At 49.1% G+C, this 17,851-nt stretch overlaps 1 protein-coding gene across 2 annotated transcripts in view; it reads left to right on the top strand.

The window, feature by feature from the left end:
- The window catches only part of PURG (purine rich element binding protein G), a 49,039-nt gene that overhangs the window by 10,734 nt on the left and 20,454 nt on the right, over positions 1-17,851 (top strand). For both annotated transcript variants that reach the window (XM_069978125.1, XM_069978126.1), the window contains exon 2: positions 16,476-16,545. The gene's annotated coding sequence lies outside the window, so the exon portion shown is untranslated. The remainder of the gene's footprint in view (positions 1-16,475; positions 16,546-17,851) is intronic.

The following is a 17,851-nucleotide window of genomic DNA, read 5'->3' as shown; positions in this document are numbered from 1 at the left end:
CACTGTCTTCCAGTAGCCCTGCAGACGACTACATCCCCACCAAATGTGGATCATGGATCCCCTAGCCAGTCCACATCTCCAGCATGAGTCAGAAACAGATGGGTAAAATCTATGTAGCAAAGTTGGCACTCTGTACCATCTTGATAAAACTTTATAGTTAGTTTCCTGGGCTCTGCTGGAGATGGAGGATTTGTGACACAAGAGAAAGGCCTTCTCCCATTCGTCTGCCGTGAAGGAACGGTTTAGCTCAGTCTCCCATCCCGTTTGATATACAGTCAGGTGATGCGATCAAAAAGGAGTATAACAGAGAGATCGTATGGGCGGGTGGTGTAGACTGTATACAGAGTACCTCAAATGGGGTCAGCTGTCTGTGTAGTCTGAGGGACCGGGCGGTCGTGTGATAAAAGTGTCGCAGCTGGTGGTATTGCCATTGTGTTCTAGGGGTTCTGTCTAGTTCTGGAACCAGTGTGTCGTAAGGAGCTAACGCAGAAGTCTCCGTGACATGCTGAAAGAGTAGGTCTTTGTGTCCAGGCGTATGGAGGAAGGTGTTATCTAAGTGGCCCGCAGGGAAGTCTAAATTACGTGTCACCGGAGTGAGCGGGCCGTTCACCTCGTATAGGTCCGTAAGTACCTGAAGGTCAATAAAACTGTTTTGGAAACCAGTGGTAAGGACATTAATTGCGTTCCTGACCAGGAAGTGGGCTTAATCCATAATAGGGACGGTATGGAGAAGGGAGAAAGTAGTTTGTCAAACCTCACCCACAATTTAGAGGAGGAATGGTGAAACCCATCCAACACCCTAGTGGCTACTGCAGCCAAGTAATACTTGTGGGGATCCGGGAGAGCCAAGCCTCCGTCTGATTTCGCAAGCGTCAGGGTAGATCTCGCCAGGCGGGGACGCATTCGTCCCCAGATGAACCGGGGAAAAAAAACGGTTCAGGCTGGTGAAGAAAGAGCGTGGAAGAAGTATTGGAACCGTTTGAAACAGGTACAGAAGTCGTGGCAGAAGATTCATTTTAATAATGCTTATTCTGCCTATCCAAGAAAAATCTTTCCGGTCCCACCTGGCGAGATCCGCCCCAAACACCGACAACAAGGGGCTAAAGTTTAGGGTCATAGTGTCCGAAAGCTTGGCTGGTATATGGACCCCCAGGTACTTAAAGGAGGACGACCGCCATATAAAGGGAAAGCCTCGTTGTAGGGTGAGTACAGTTGGTTGTGGCAGGGCGACACTGAGCGCAACACTCTTGGATAAGTTCATTTTGTAGTTACTCACCACACTAAAGGCTGAGAGGGTGTGCATTAATGCGGGCAAAGATGATTCCGGGGAAGTGAGATATAACAGCAGGTCGTCCGCGAACGCTGAACATTTCAGCTGCAGGGTACCTACTTTGATCCCGGATTTATCAGTCTGTTGCCTGATGTCCCTTAAAAGATGTTCCATAACTAACACATATAGAATCGGGGAAAGGGGGCAGCCTTGTCTGGTACCATTATATATGTGAAATGGCGTGGAGAGGGATCCATTTATTCTAAGACGTGCCTGGGGGGAGGTGTACAGCGCCAGAACCTTGACCAGCATCACCCGGCCCAATCCAAGTCCCCTTAGCACCCCCTCCAGAAAGCCCCAATCCACCCGATCAAAAGCCTTCTCCGCATCCAGAGATAGCAACATACAGGGAGTTCTGGAGGCGTGTGTGCGTACTGTATCACAGAGAAGGTCTTCAGGGTGTTATCCCTGGCCTCTCTGGCGGGTACAAACCCCACTTGATCAGGGTGGACCAGGGCTCCCAGCAAGGGCGATAATCTCTGTGCAATCAGCTTCGCATATAGCTTGGCGTCTGTATTGATCAGGGAGATTGGCCTGTAGCTAGCGCAGAGGTTAGGGTCTTTACCCTCGTTTGGTATCACCGTTATATGCGCGCTAAGGAAAGCGGGGGGTAATGGGGAGTCCGACGCGATCACATTAAACGCTGTCAAGATATGAGGGGACAGTTCCGTCTGTAAGATTTAAAAAAAAATGGCAGTGTAGCCATCTGGCCCCGGGCTCTTGCCAGAAGGGAGCGACTTAATGGCAGCTGTGAGCTCTTCCATACTAAAGGGGGTCTCCAGTTCTAGCAGGGTCGCCTGGTCAAGTCTCGGGAGTGCCGTGCGCTCGAGGTACTGCTGGACCGTTGCCCGCGTCGCCTCCGATGATTTATCTAGGTGATATAGGTCCGAGTAATAAGTTTTAAAGGTGGCCATTATCTCTGACGTTAACCAAGCCAAGTTCCCCTCCGAGTCTTTGATCGATTGTATGTATAGCGCGGCGCGTTTGTCCCTCAGAGCTCTTGCCAGCATCCTGCCCGACTTGTTGCCATGCTCGTAGTAGGAGCTGGCGCAAATCTGTCGGAACCTATGATGTTTGCGATCTATGAGTTTTGTGATTGCACTCCGTACTCTGACTAGGTCCCTGTGCACCCTCTCATCCAAGGTCGATTTGTGCTCAAGCTCCAGACCCTGAAGCTCCTGTAGGAGCGTCCTAAGTTTACCTGCAGCCTCTCTCTTCAGTCGAGAGCCATGTCTGATGAGTATGCCGCGAAGAACACACTTGAGCGCCTCCCATTTAATTTGTGGCACGGTGTCATCCAAGGCATGATCTGTAACAAAGTGTTGTATTGCAGTTTTTAGCTCTGCCAAGCAGAGGGAGTCATTTAATAATGACTCATTGAGTCTCCAAGTGTGTACCTTCGCAGCAGACTGGGGCAGGGATAGGGTGCAGGACACTGGAGCGTGATCCGATAAGAGAATGCTACCAATAGAGACCTCTCATTCTATCCAGCAGATGATGGTGCACAAAGACGTAGTCGATACGACTATAACTCTTATGTATATTAGAATAGTGGGTGTAGTCGCGAGAGTCCGGGTGAGTTAAACGCCACGAATCGCATAGTTGTAGGTGGAAGAGATCACGTTTAATTCCGTTCCTCTTGCAATGAGGGAAAGAAGACCGACCAGAGGACGTATCCTGTGCCGGGTCTAATAGGACATTAAGGTCCCCACAGAGTATCAGGCAGGCCCGGACTGGCAATCTGGCAGATCTGGCAAATGCCCGGTGGGCTGCCCTGATTGCCAGTCCGTGGGGGCCGCCCAACTAACAGGCAGTGCCATGGACCTCTGCCACAACGCTGCTAATCAGGGTCTGAAGGCCGTCACCGGTCTGAGGGGGCCGCCCGCTGCCACACACTGATTATCAGTGACCCATGACAGGAAACAGGCAGGCAGCACTGCTGATCAGCTTTCCCGCCACCGGACTGAGGCCCCTGCACTGTGACATAGTCGGCTGTGGTCACTGGAGGCTGCACTCCGCACTGACAGTCTCCAGCCCCACTAGAGGAGCAGGCAGCCTCCAATGAGGAAGGGAACAGCTCCTTACTCCGCCCACCAGAAGAGGATGAAGAAGGACGCCCAGCCAGACAAGAGGAGCGTCTCATGGCCAACCGGTATGAGGGAGGAGGGGAGACCTTACTCAAGCTAAGCAAGTTACAAGAAAGGGGTTAAGTCTGGATGCAGTGTATCTCAACTTAACCCCTTTGGAGCCAGAGAGTCCCTACCTGCTGTGCTGAGTGCACTGAACCCCTTCCTTGCTGGGCACAATGACTGGGTGCAGTGTGCTCAGCACAACATGTGGAGAGCACTACACTTGTCCCAGCAACAAAGAGTTAAGTCACTTGACCCCTTTCCTCTCAGAGCCGTGTATAGTGCCGCCCAACTATACCAGAGAGACGATCTGACAGTGAGCAGAGGGCAGAAGACTATGCAGCACTGCTGTGGTTGAGCAGTGTCCAGTGCAGCACACACAGTCCTCCTGCTTACACAGTAATACTAACAGCACCACAGTGTGAGCAGGAGCTCCTGGGACCAGTCTGCAGGTAGCATTGCAGCACATTGCACCCACAACAAGCTCTGTTACTGTAGTGCTCCTGTGCTGACCTGGCTGCATCCTCCTCCCGACCACCAGCTCTCCTCTATCCCTCATGAAGTGTAAGGAGCAGGGTGCTGGAAGGTGAGGGTGGCTGTATGCTGAAGAGAGGGGAGGGAGGTATTTACATGGGACTGTATGCTGAGGAGAGAGGAGGGAGGTATTTACATGGGACTGTATGCTGAGGAGAGGGAGGTATTTACATAGGACTGTATGCTGAAGGGAGAGAGTATATATCTGGGTCTGAATGATGAAGTGAGTGATAGTATTTACATGGGGCTGTATGCTGAAGAGAGGGGAGGGAGGTATTTACATGGGGCTGTATGCTGAAGAGGGGAGGGAGGTATTTACATGGGACTGTATGCTGAAGGGAGAGAGTATATATCTGGGTCTGAATGATGGAGTGATAGTATTTACATGGGGCTGTATGCTGAACAGAGGGAGTTGTATACCTGGGACTGTATATTGAGAGAGAGATGGGACTGTATGATAAATGGAGGGACGTTATTTTCACAAGACTAATGAAGCTGAAGAGATTGCAGAGTTTATTTGGCCTCCCCCTTTTAGGTCGTTCTGATGCTGAGCACCTTTAGGCCATGTTCCCATGGCGTAAGACACCGGCCATTCTGTAACTTGGCCAGATCACAGAATGGCTGGTGTAGCACTATTATGTCCTGGTGATACACTGTGTGGTGGTATTATGTCCTGGGGGCACAGTGTGTGGTGGTATTATGTCCTGGGGGCACAGTGTGTGGTAGTATAACATCATGGGGGGAAAGTGTGTGGTGGTATTATGTCCTGGGGGCACAGTGTGTGGTAGTATAACATCATGGGGGCACAGTGTGTGGTGGTATTATGTCCTGGGGGCACAGTGTGTGGTGGTATTACATTCTGGGGGCACAGTGTGTGGTGGTATTATGCCCTGGGGGCACAGTTTGAGGAGAGCTCTGCCGCGGAATTGCGCCGTGTTTCCTCAATGTGAACTGGCCCATACAGTATACTATGTGGGCTGGAGGGGTTAATGTGCCAGGGCTGCTTTTAAGTCCCAGTCCGGCCCTGGAATCAGGTGCCCCTGAGCAAAAACATTCAGAGCATCCAGGGTTTTAGATAGAAATGATTGTTGCCCATGATTAGGCACATAAATATTGGCAATCGTATAGGTTTGTCCCGCAATGGAACAGATAAGGAACACATATCGCGCCTCATCGTCCGTCTGCACTCCCAAGACCTGGCAAGGAAGGGATCTATGCAAGAGGATGGCTACACCTTTCGTTTTGGCGTCAGGGTTGCTACTGTGGTACCACTGCTGGTAAAATCGATTCCTAAAGGCAGGGACACTATCCTGTCGGAAGTGGGTTTCTTGTACACAAAGAATTTGTGCTCTCGCCTTGTGCATGGCATACAAGATCTGTGACCTTTTCTCGGGAATATTAAAGCCTTGAACGTTCAAGGTAGTAACGTTAAGTGATGTCATCATTCAAGGTCCTGTTGCCATGAAACAAGCGAGGCATCAGTCTAAATAAAAGGGAACCGTGCTGACAAGTGGGGGGAGGGGGAAAGGAAGTGAACCAAACAAACAAAGTCGAACGTAAACAGCAACGCCCAGGTATAGGCGGCAAGGTAACTAACATGTACAACAATTGTACCACAACCAGCAGATGTAATATATCCATCTGCATACCTATTGGGGGGTATAGGTGACCAAAATGAGATAACCAGAACACACTTCGGCCATGCATAAATAGTCATCTAACTAATCACTTAAGCACTAGGGGAGTGTAATAGTGTAGTGCATTTAGGGGCAAACATCTGGTATGTATTCACAGGAGAACAAGAGCCATGTCTGGTGCGTGCTCACGTGTCCAGAGGTGTTGACACGGTAGGTGACACAGTCTCTTTCCAGGTCCAACCCGAACAAGAGGCAGGGGCAGGCCTCAAACCTCAGAGTCCGATCTGGACATACTTCTGCGTCTCCTTGGGGCACGTTGTGGCCTGGGTGACTGGAAGCGTTGGGTCTGTCCGGCTGCGGAGGGTCCCGGCTGTCCACCATCCGTCAATGGATTCTTCAAGAGTGCTGTCCAGTCAGGGAGCGGAGTGTATGGAAGATCGAAGGTCTGCAGGAAAGCAGGGAGGTCCGCCGTATCTCTCAGTGTGGCAACTTTGTCATTGCTTCTGGCGTGTAGCGCGAAAGGGAAGCCCCATCTGTATGGTATGTTACGTGATTGAGGGAGACCCTGAAACCACTCCTTGCACTCCTCCAAACGCAAGGTACGCCTAGAGTGGTCCGGGAAAAAGAGGAGTTTAGCTCCGTCAAAGTCCACCTCAGGTAGCCGTTGCGCTTTCTGCATGATTTCCTCTTTAATGGAGAAATAGTGTATCCTACAGATAACATCTCGTGGGCGAGACGGGTCAGTGCTTGGCGGGCGTAGCGCCCTGTGGGCCCTGTCTATCTCAATATGAGTGTCTGGCGGTCTGCCCAGCAGCATGTTGAAAATACCCAGCAGAGTCGGGAGGAGGTCTACAGTACGTGTGGCCTCTGGCAATCCCCGGATTCTGGTGTTCCGCCTGTTGCGGTTCTCTAGATCATCCAGGTGGGCAAAGAGAGCCTGTTGTTGCTTGGATTGAGTTGTCAATTGGGTTTGCATTTCGGCCACGTATGCTGGATAGAGGAGTGAGAGGCCTCCAGAGCCTGAACTTGAGTTTGTAAGGAGGCAATGTCGGCCTTAACCACCCCCAAGCCTTGTTTCCAGGCCGTCTTCAGGTCCTTCGCCATAGATTCCATTTCTGCTTTAGATGGCAGAAAAGCCAGCAAGGCTTGCAGCTCAGGGTGTGCGCTTAGAATGGTGGCAGCTTCACCTCTGGGTATGGCAGGGGACACTGGGTCACGTTGAGGCCCCTGCTGGGATGGCAAAGTGGACCAGTCAGTCTCTAGGGGGTTCCTGGGTGAGGGGCACGGGGGACTTGGGTGCGCCGAGCGCGCAGTCATGATGCAGTTCTGTATGGCGGGTTTATATATCTGGGTCCCACAGTCAATGGCCCGTGAGGGGGCGGCAGTGTGGGAAGATGTAGGCACAGGGACTGGAGGTTGAAGGTGGCTGGCGGCTAAGTTGTGGTAGGAGGTCGGTTCCCCAGAAGGAAGTGAGGCTCCCTTCTCAGTGTCTGCCCGCTGGTCACAGTACCTGGGGTTTGCCTGTCTGGGGTGCTGTGCCGGGCCTTCTGTGTGGAGCCCTGTGCGTCCGTCCGAGACTGCAGGGAACGGCGGCCGCGTGGTATCTGGCCAGTCCGCGGCTCAGGTGGCAGCTGCGGGTCAGAGGTCGCGCACCTGCAAAATGGCGGAGCCCCGCTCTGGTCGTGGTGCCGTGGGTCGTCGCAGCTTTCGCTCCCCGCAGGCTCACCACTCTGATGCCGGTTCAGGTTGTCAGGACAGGCAGCGTCTAGTGGCGGGTTCCAAATCCGGTCCGCAATGGCTGTACTGCGGGTCCGTCTCTGCGCCTGTGTTCCTGAAACTGGGCAAGATGGCGCCCGCAACGGGCCTCCGCCGGTCGGATCCTCCGGTAGGCTCCCCAGCAGCTGAAAAAAGTTCGAGATAGGCGTCACGGGGGTCTTGGGTGTCGGCGGCACCTTTTTGGAGGTTTTGGCTTTCTTCAGCCCCATGTATAAGAGCATTAGTCCCCTAGGTAGCTATGGCTGGGTGCAGAGCTCTCACTCCCTGCTTCCTCTTCCTTGCATGGCAAACCATGCCCCCCCAAAATAGTTTTTTTCTATTCATGAATCTTTACTTCAGCTGATTCTCGACGAATGGGAGGAACCGGAAAAAAGGTTTTTAGTCTCTTCAGAAATAAACGTTTCCTATTCAAGGATGGGTATGGAAAAGAAAAAGAAAAAATACAAGGCAGAGCACCTCATAGGGTGACACAGTAAAGCACTTTAAAACTATGTGTAGCACACATCCAGGTTCCGTCTCACTTTATGTGGTTGTGAACAGTCACAACCACTAAAAGACGCATATGTTAGACCCAATTAATGTCGGCCGCTGCTGGAAGTAGGGCTGGGCGATATGGCCAAAAAATAAAATCTCGATTTTTAAAAAATTTTGGACGATTCTCGATTTAAATCTCGATTTTTTTTTTGTTTTTGCTAAATAAATAGGACATTTTTCTCCCTGCAGAATCAGATACGATTTTATTGACGTTTGAGACAACTATATTGTTTCCCAGTGTAACAGTGCTCCTCCTGTGCCCCCATGTAGTAGACAAACACATTGTGTGCCCCATATAAGTAGTTTTCCCAAATATGTGCCCTATGTACTCTGTGCCCCCATATAGTATAGGCGATCTTCTTTGTGCCTTCATCTAGGTAGGGAGTAGTAGTGAGGGTATAGTGGATAAGGGGTGTAATAGTACAGGTAAAGATGAGGAGTGTGGTAGTAGTACAGGTATAGATGATGGGTGTAGTAGTACTACTGAGGGGGTATGGGGTGGACTGGGGGTCACTGAGTGGGTATGGGGCAGGCTGGGGGTCACTGAGGGGTATGAGGCAGGCTAAGGGTCACTGAGGGGTATGGGGCAGGCTGGGGGTCACTGAGGGATATGAAGCCGGCTGGGGGTCACTCAGGGGTATGGGGCAGCTGAGGGGACACTGAGGGGGTATGGGGCAGCTGAGGGGGTATGGGGCAGCTGAGGGGACACTGAGGGGGTATGGGGCAGCTGAGGGGACACTGAGGGGGTATGGGGCAGCTGAGGGGACACTGAGGGGGTATGGGGCAGCTGAGGGGACACTGAGGGGGTATGGGGCAGCTGAGGGGACACTGAGGGGGTATGGGGCAGCTGAGGGGACACTGAGGGGTATGGGGCAGCTGAGGGGACACTGAGGGGGTATGGGGCAGCTGAGGGGACACTGAGGGGGTATGGGGCAGCTGAGGGGACACTGAGGGGGTATGGGGCAGCTGAGGGGGACTAGGCAGGCGTGGTAAAGTGTCAGGACTGCGCGGTGAGGTGCAGGGCCGGCAGTCAGGAGAGATGTGGTACCGGCGGCTCCAGCCTCTTCACAGAGCCGCGGCTGACCTCTCCCGCCCCTTACACGTTAGTGCCGCGCTGAGCTGCGTCCCGCTCTCTTCCTGTCACACGTGCAGGTCCCGTTCTGTGGAGGAGGCGGCAGGGATCGCAGCAGAAGGAGAGAACGTCGCTGCGGGTCCTGGAGCTGTACAGCGGGCAGCGACGTTCTCTCCTTCTGCTGCGATCCCTGCCGCCTCCTCCACAGAACGGGACCTGCACGTGTGACAGTAAGAGAGCGGGACGCAGCTCAGCGCGGCACTAACGTGTAAGGGGCGGGAGAGGTCAGCCGCGGCTCTGTGAAGAGGCTGGAGCCGCCGGTACCACATCTCTCCTGACCGCCGGCCCTGCACCTCACCGCGCCGTCCTGCAACTCTCTCCGGACCCGACACTTTACCGCGCCGCCCGCAATGATTTTTTGTGAAAATCGAATTTACGATTTTCACAAAAAATCAAATCGATTCTAACTGTCTGGGCGATTAATCGAATTAATTCGATTAATCGCCCAGCCCTAGCTGGAAGTCATCCACAGTCACCTGTCCAGGTACAATGTCCAAACAAAAAGATACCTCTGTACAGACCGCATAAACTAATAGCAACAGTTTATTTTTGTAAAATAATAAAGTACATATCCACAGGCAACGCGTCTCTGGAGCTCCGGGCTCCCCTTATCAAACCTCAAGGATGAGGACATCGAGAAATGGGGTGATGTCCCCAAGATTGATGCTCAAGTGGCTAAAACCACTAAAAAATCTAGCGGATTCTTCAGCTGAAGCAGTCAGGATAACGGCCAAGGATGGAACCCTGACTAACCCGTCTCGGCGTGCCTTGTGGCTGAAGAGCTGGACTGGTCATAACGTATCTAAGTCCGAACTTTGTGGAATTCCCTTTGAAGGGAATTACGTGTTTGGGTCAGCACTGGACAAAATTCTAAAAAAATCATCTGATAAAAAAAATCCCTTCCTGAGGGGAAAACCCCAAAGAAAAAGGGAAAAAGGATCAGTATAGACGTCCCGGGTTGCAAGAGCACTATAAGGGCAAAGGCAAAAGTGGTCGATGGAGCTACAATAAGGGAGGGAAGGGCAAGAACATTTTTTTCAACCCCAAATCCTCCAGGACAAGCCATGACTGCATTCCAGTTGGGGGAAAACTTGCCATGTTCAGGGAGGCTTGGCTCTCCATATCACAAAATCGTTGGGTTCTAAAAATAGTGTCTTACGGCTACAAAATAGAATTCCGAGACTCTCCACCCAGAAGATTCTTGATCTCCCGATAGACAGAAAAACGTCTTCAAGAAGAGCTTGTGAGAAACGTGAACGAGCTCTTAAGTTTAAGAGTTGTGATTCCCGTCCCATTAAAGTAACTAGGGAAGGGTCATTAATCCAATTTGTTCCTGGTACCCAAGCCAAATGGTTCCCACAGGTTGATCATAAACCTGAAGCCCATTAACAAGAACATTCGATACTTGAGGTTCAAGATGGAATCAATAAAGTCCACTACTCCACTGATTGCGGAAAATTCGGTTATGGCATCCATCGATCTCAAGGTTGCTTATTACCATATAGCAATGAACGAGTTCTCCCAGAAATTCCTCAGGTTTGCCATCAGGATGGGAGGGAAGGTGTGTCATTTTTAATTTATGGCGCTACCCTTTGGAATATCATCTGCACCGAGGATGGGAGAGGTAATATCTTACCTTCACCTTCTAAAAATCAATGTAGTATGCTACCTGGACGACCTCCTGTTCATAGCAGACTCAGATCAAAAGTTACGACAAGACCTCCAGTTGGCCTCTGACCCCCTTAGATTGGATTATAAACCGAGGAAAGTCAGATTTAAACCCAGACACCAGGAAGGTTTTCCTGGGCATTCTCCTGGATTCAGACCAATGTCCTTTTTACCTGCAGAGAAAAGAACCTCACTAATACAGCTGCTCAGTCCTTTCAAGGTGAAGAACTCTTGCAGGATAAGGAAAGTTATGTTGACCTAGGGTCTATGACAGCCTGCTTTCAAAGACTCTTCAGGCTTCAATCCTCCTTTCTTCCTGTAACAGCACACATGTAAGTTTTAAAGAAAAATGTGCCAAAGTGTTTGAGTGGAAGGAACATGCCCTCTTTAATGCACACAGCCCTACTTCCCATACTGTTCGCTTTGTCAACTGCCATGAATCATAAAACCTGCTCCTAGGCAGAAATGCAATTTCAAGTTAACAGACAGACCAATGCCTTTATAGAAGGGGTACAATGTAAAGGTTTTGCTCGCTTTATGAAGCTCAGTGTGTAAGCGTTGCATGTTGTGAAGTGGCTGCAATGACTTTCAGACAGTACAATGTCTCTATGCTGTTTATTGCTTTGGGGATGAGGCAGTCTGTGGGTGTAGGGGAAACAAAAGCCTATTCTAACCTGTTATTCTCTCTGGTATTTATGCACATGAACTTGTACACTTGTAAAGTTAAGTTTTCAATACTAACACTAAAGATTGCAGTGATTTACATTGCAGTGATGTAACATGCATTTTGTATCAAATTAAAGAGGTGCTTAGGGGCTTGCTTAATTCCTGAGTCGCGCTGCTGCTGGAAGCATGATGTCACAGCATCAGCTGTAGTGGGCTTCTCTTGGTCCAAGCTGTGCCCTCCTCTTAAAGGAGAAGTCTGGCCAAAATAAATTTTTAACATGTTGTTACTTATGAAAAGTTATACAAATTTCTAACGTACATTAATTATGGGAAATGCACATATAGGGCTATTTCCCTTAATTTAGTAGATCAGGAAGTGTTAGAATTCTCTCAGATCCAGTGACGTCACGACGAAAGGTGTAATTCCTATGGAGTGTCCAGCAGGGGGCGCTCTCTATATAGAAGTCTATTGGACTTTATTGTTTCTATGGATTTCAATATAATGTAGTGTAGTGTACAGTGCTTTATTGAATGAATACATCTATGGAATACTTTGGGGAGCAAGTGTCCCTGCTCCCCAAAGTATTGCATAAATGTATTCATTCAATACATTAGGATATCACAGTAAGCCCGCCGATCTGCCGCACGCCAATACGCCGCATTCCCGCCGCATATACACTGAACTACAGCTCCCATCATCTGCTTATAGTATGAACAGGTGATGGGAGCTGTAGCTGGGTAATGGATATCACTTGCCTGCGATGCCACTGCTTATGCCGCCGGGCACAGGGAGGAGCCGCTCAGTACACAGGAGCGCTCCCCCCTCCTTCTCCTTCTTCCGGGAACCTTCTCCCTATACCACTGCTGACTCCCCGCCTGGCCGCCGCTCTCCGCTCTCATATACCTGCTCCCGATGCTTCCTGGTGTCCGCACTGATGCATCGGGGGCCGGTATATGAGAGCGGAGAGCTGCGGCCAGGCGGGGAGTCAGCAGTGTTCTAGGGGGAAGGTTCCCGGAAAGGAGGAGGAGGAGGGGGGAGCGCTCCTGCGCCCAGTGGCATAAGCAGTGGCATCGCAGGCAAGTGATATCCATTACCCAGCTACAGCTCCCATCACCTGTTCATACTATAAGCAGATGGTGGGAGCTGTAGTTCAGTGTATATGCGGCGGATCGGCGGGCTTACTGTGATATCCTAATGTATTGATTAAATACATTTATGCAATACTTTGGGGAGCAGAGACACTTGCACCCCAAAGTATTCCATAGATGTATTTATTCAATAAAGCACTGTACACTACGCTACGCTACATTACATTACATAGAAATCCATAGAAACAATAAAGTCCCATAGACTTCTATATAGAGAGCGCCCCCTGCTGGACACTCCATAGGAATTACACCTTTCGTCGTGACGTCACTGGATCTGAGAATTCTAACACTTCCTGATCTACTAAATTAAGGGAAATAGCCCTATATGTGCATTTCCCATAATTAATGTACATTAGAAATTTGTTTAACTTTTCATAAGTAACAACATATCAAAAATTAATTTTGGCCGGACTTCTCCTTTTAAGACACAGAGCTTGTGATTAGTGATGTCACAATACCAGAATTCTGACTTCGATACCAACTTTTTAATTTTGATACTCAATACCAAATTGATACTGAAGTATAAAAAGAAAAACACAATAGAAATATAATGCCCCCAACTTTTTGATGTCGATAACAATTCTACAGTGATACAAATTTATGGACCTTTATTTTATTACTTTAATGATAAAGTAGAAAAATTATTTTAAATTGGCCTATTCTGACTCCTTGCCCTATTTTGACTTTTTCATCTTTGTTTGTAGGGCAGTGGTGGTAAGGATCATTTTTTGCACTGTGATCTGTAGTTTTAGGCCATGTTCACACTCTGTAAAACACCGGCCGTTCTATGACCTGGCCGAGTCACAGAACGGCCTCTGAGAAGATCATCCTGACCGGTACTGCAGTACCAGCCAGGTAAACTTCATTACTGATGAATTGGGATGTGGGCGCATCAGTGTGCGCCCGCATCCCAATTCACACCTGCACACAATAGAGTGTGAAGTGACGTGTCTGCGGGCGCTATTCATTATATAGCGGCTGCAGAAAACTGACATGTCAGTGTATTGTGTGGGCGCTGGCGATTCCGGCCAGTGTGTATAATATGTGTATACACTCTGGCCAGGATTCCCTCTAGCTGCAGCACAATGTAAGTTAAGTATTCATCACTGCCCTTCTTGTAAATTGGCAACAACGCCCGTGATTAATTCTTAACTTATGTTGTGTGGACATGGCCTTATTCTGTACCTATATTTCTATATATGACCTTTAGATCACTTTTTCATGAAATTTTTTCTGGGATGTGACATGACTAGAGATGAGCAAACTGGGTTCGGGTTCGAGTCCACCCGAACGTTCGGCATTTGATTAGCGGTGGCTGCTGAACTTGGATAAAGCTCTAAGGTTGTCTGGAAGACATGGATACAGCCAATGACTATATCCATGTTTTCCACATAGCCTTAGGGCTTTATCCAAGTTCTGCAGCCACCGCTAATCAAATGCCGAATGTTCGGGTTCGGATGGACTCGAGCATGCTCCAGGTTCGCTCATCTCTAGACATGACCAAAAAATCTGTAAATTTGGACTTGACTTTTCTGTGCTTATGCTGTTTACTGTATGAGATAAGGAATATGAGAATTTTATAGTTCAGACAATAACACTTCAGCTATCAGGGTGCAGCCACAGGTTGGGATAGGGCTGGGCAATATGGGCAAAAAATAAAACCTGTTTTGGTTTTTTTTTTTTTTTTTTTTTTTTTTTTTCTTTTTAACATTATGGACGAGTACTTATTTTTTTTTGGCACTAAATCCCTCATGTTCCTATTCTCCCCCCACCCCCAACTCCTTGTAGGCAAGGACAGGAGACATAGCTAGGAGAGAGATGGTAAAATAGACAGAAGAGAGACAAGAATCATCAGGCTTACAACTGGGGCAGAGGATCCTGGACCCTGCACAGGGAGGATGAGGAGGGAAGATGCACACAGGCTGGGCAGTGGTCACAGGTCATCACACTGCTCGGGAAGAACGGTCTGCGCTACAGATAACGCCACAGCTAGCTCACATACAGGCCAGTGATTTATATTAGGATGACCTGTCCGGCACGCAGTTCAGCAGAGGACAATTGCAGTTCTATCTGCACACACCCTGCTTCCCTGTCACTGTGATGACGTGTTTACTCCTTCCCTAGACGCAAACTGCACTACGACACAGCTTCTTCAAATAGGGTACATACAGTCTGCACTACCCGCTCCTGTGTGAGGAACGGAGCCTCTACCGGGGGCGGGATCAAAATCAATTTCCAGGTATCAGGGTAGTCTGCAGGGTACAGCCCCCTATAGCCAGAGCAAGGCAGATTCCCCCAGTCTACCCCCACATCACGTGTAGTGGCCGCATCTCCATGTCTCTCTGCACATCCAGCTGTTTATGGAGCAGTTAAGGTGGGGTGAAATGGCACTGTTTGTTTTGACAGCGTCTTGTACACAGATAAATAGCCTGCATGAGCAATTGCTCTGTGCTGGCTATTTGAAGTCAGGGGTGTGGGCTGGTCGAGGAAGTGATGCTAGGAGGCAGGGGGCGGTTAAGGTAAGGCTATGCTTACCTCTTCACACTCCCCCAGTGTCTTCCCCTGGTGTCGCCGGTGTCCCCCGCTGACTGCAGAGCCTCCATTTTCGAAACAAACTGATAACTGGAGAGACAGCCCTGCGCCCAGCGGTTGGCTGAGTGGGCTTTCACTCCCAAGACCAGTTCATCTTAGAAGTGGAGGCTCTGCAGTAAGTGGGGGACACCAGAAAAGGAAACTGGGGAAGTGCGAAGCGGTAAGTATAGGATGCCATAGGAAGCCAGACAACTCCTTTAAACCTGTTAGGTGATGGGGAATGCAAAACATTGCATTAGCAAATTCTTTTGAAGTTTGGCCCCTTTCTCCATCCATACTGTTGTCAGCCTATTGCCTAGGTTCCCAGCCACCACCCTCAGCTCTGAGAGCAGTTACTGGGCTGAGACACCAGTCAGGTGGTCAGGACCTTGGGGTGCGGTATGTATATTTTATCCCCCTCACCACCACCGAGCGTGCAGATGTCTGTAGGGCTTTGATTGTCCCAGGTGACATGTAAGGCTGGGTTCAGACTGTTTTTGCAGTCCATTTAACAGATCCATTTTTAAATAAGCTACTTTTAACGTACAGAAAAACATGGTCACGGTTTTATTGTATGCTAGAAAAAAAGTTTCCATTTTGATCCATTTTTTTTGTTTTATAATTGACGTCAATAGAAAAATGGATCCAAATGGATGCACACAATTGTGTCCATTTTTCCCATACTAGGGATATGTTAAATGGACTGCAAAAGCTTAGTGTGAACTAATTTGGGACACAGCGATGCCGAGCTAATTCAACTTATCACTGCTATGTCCCATCCTTGCTCATCACCCCCCACCCCCCAGTCATTGAGGGAAAACCCCCAAGAAGGGTATGTGCACACTACCGAATATGCATGTCGACTTCAAGCGGAGCCCGCCCATCCCATTGGCTCAATGATCTTCACCGGAAAATTCCGCTGTCCACCAAAAGTATTGACATGTCAATTATTTGGACGGACAGCGGAATTCGCCGACAAATATCACAGAGCCTATGGGCCTGGGAGGAACTCCAAGCGGAGAATATGTGGCAGAATCTGCTTGAAGTTTCCGTGCGTATTCCATAGTGTGCACATTCCCTAAATCAGCAGCAGATCTTCCACCAAAATTGATGTGGTACGGATTTGAAGTCTGCCCCATAGGTCATTGTCTACACCGATTTTTTTTTTTTTTTTTTTTTTTTTTTTTTTAAATGTATTTTTGCAATGCTTTAGTTTGTTTTGATTAGCATTCACTTTTTTTTTTTTTTTTTTTTTTGCAAAATGCAGTAAATAAAAAGTCTGAGTGCTTTTGAGTTAAAAATGTTGCTTGTGCATTGCATTATATTCTGTTATTTGTTTGCATCAACAGGAGCAGAAGTTGCAGTTCTGAAACGGTGCTGTCAAAACCAGTGCTTGATGATATCTCTGCTTGAGCACAGGTGGGTCATTTATCCACTCCTTCTTTTATTTGGACCTACTGCTGCAAAATACACTTTACTTTTTTAGACTCTAAAATAGCTGTTTTTAGAATATGCTCTAGTTGTACAAACGAATCAGACCTAGCCTCTCAAATATGGCCTCTTTCTTCCAGATACAGCACAACTCTTGTTGCTAGCTTGGGTGGTTTTGCAGCTCGGTTTCATTATAGTGAATAAAAGCGGCACAATCTGTGGTTTAGTTGGGGGAAAGATCAGAAAAATAGGAAAATACTACTGAAAGAGTAGTAGATACTTGGGACAAACAAACTTCCAGCAGATGTGGTTGGTAAATCTGAATTTAACCCTTAGAGGACCCGGCCAATTTAAATTTTTGCGTTTTCGTTTCTTCCTCCTTGTGCTTAAAAGGCCATAGCACTTGCATTTTTTCACCTAGAAACCCACAAAAAACCCTTATTTTTTGCGCCACTAATTGTACTTTGCAATGAAAGGCTGAATTTTTTCATAAAGTACACTGTGAAACCAGAAAAAAATTCAAAGTGTGGTGAAATTGAAAACATTTGGGTTTTTTTCGTTTTTTCGCCGTTCGCCCTGGGGTAAAACTGACTTATCTATGTTCCTAAAGTTGTTACGATTACAACGATATGTAACATGTATAACTTTCATTGTATCTGATGGCCTGTAAAAAATTCAAACCATTGTTAACAAATATATGTTCCTAAAAATCGCTCCATTCCCAGGCGTAGGCTACAAACCCACTTGGCGGATCTGCAGCGAGTCCCCTCGCTGCGTATTTGCAGCGAGACTCGCTGCAGATCCCGGCCCTATACTTTTAATGGCAGACAAACACGCAGCAGGAATGTACATCCCTGCTGCGAGTTTGTCTGCAGCCCACCCCATTAACCCCGCCGGAGCTGATACTTCACCTGATCCCGGCTCCGGCGGCTCCCGATGTCTTCAGCAAGCCGGAGCGGGGACCAGGTGAAGTATATGCTCCAGCCAGCCGCTCGCAGCCCCTTTAACACCTCCCGCAGCCCCGGCCGCCCGATGGCCCCCCCGCAGCACCGATCGCAAGCCCCCCCAATGCCCCCCCCCCGCGATCGGGCGGCCGGGGCTGCGGGCGGCTGGCTGGAGCATATACTTCACCTGGTCCCCGCTGCGGCTTGCTGAAGACATCGGGAACCGCCGGAGCCGGGATCAGGTGAAGTATCGGCTCCGGCGGGGTTAATGGGGTGGGCTGCAGACAAACTCGCAGCAGGGATGTACATCCCTGCTGCGTGTTTGTCTGCCATTAAAAGTATAGGGCCGG

Source organism: Dendropsophus ebraccatus, chromosome 7 (assembly GCF_027789765.1).
Source record: "Dendropsophus ebraccatus isolate aDenEbr1 chromosome 7, aDenEbr1.pat, whole genome shotgun sequence".
In the NCBI taxonomy this organism is placed as follows: Eukaryota; Metazoa; Chordata; class Amphibia; order Anura; family Hylidae; genus Dendropsophus; species Dendropsophus ebraccatus.
Note: the sequence above shows the minus strand (reverse complement) of the source record. Positions and strands in the feature narration are given on the sequence as shown.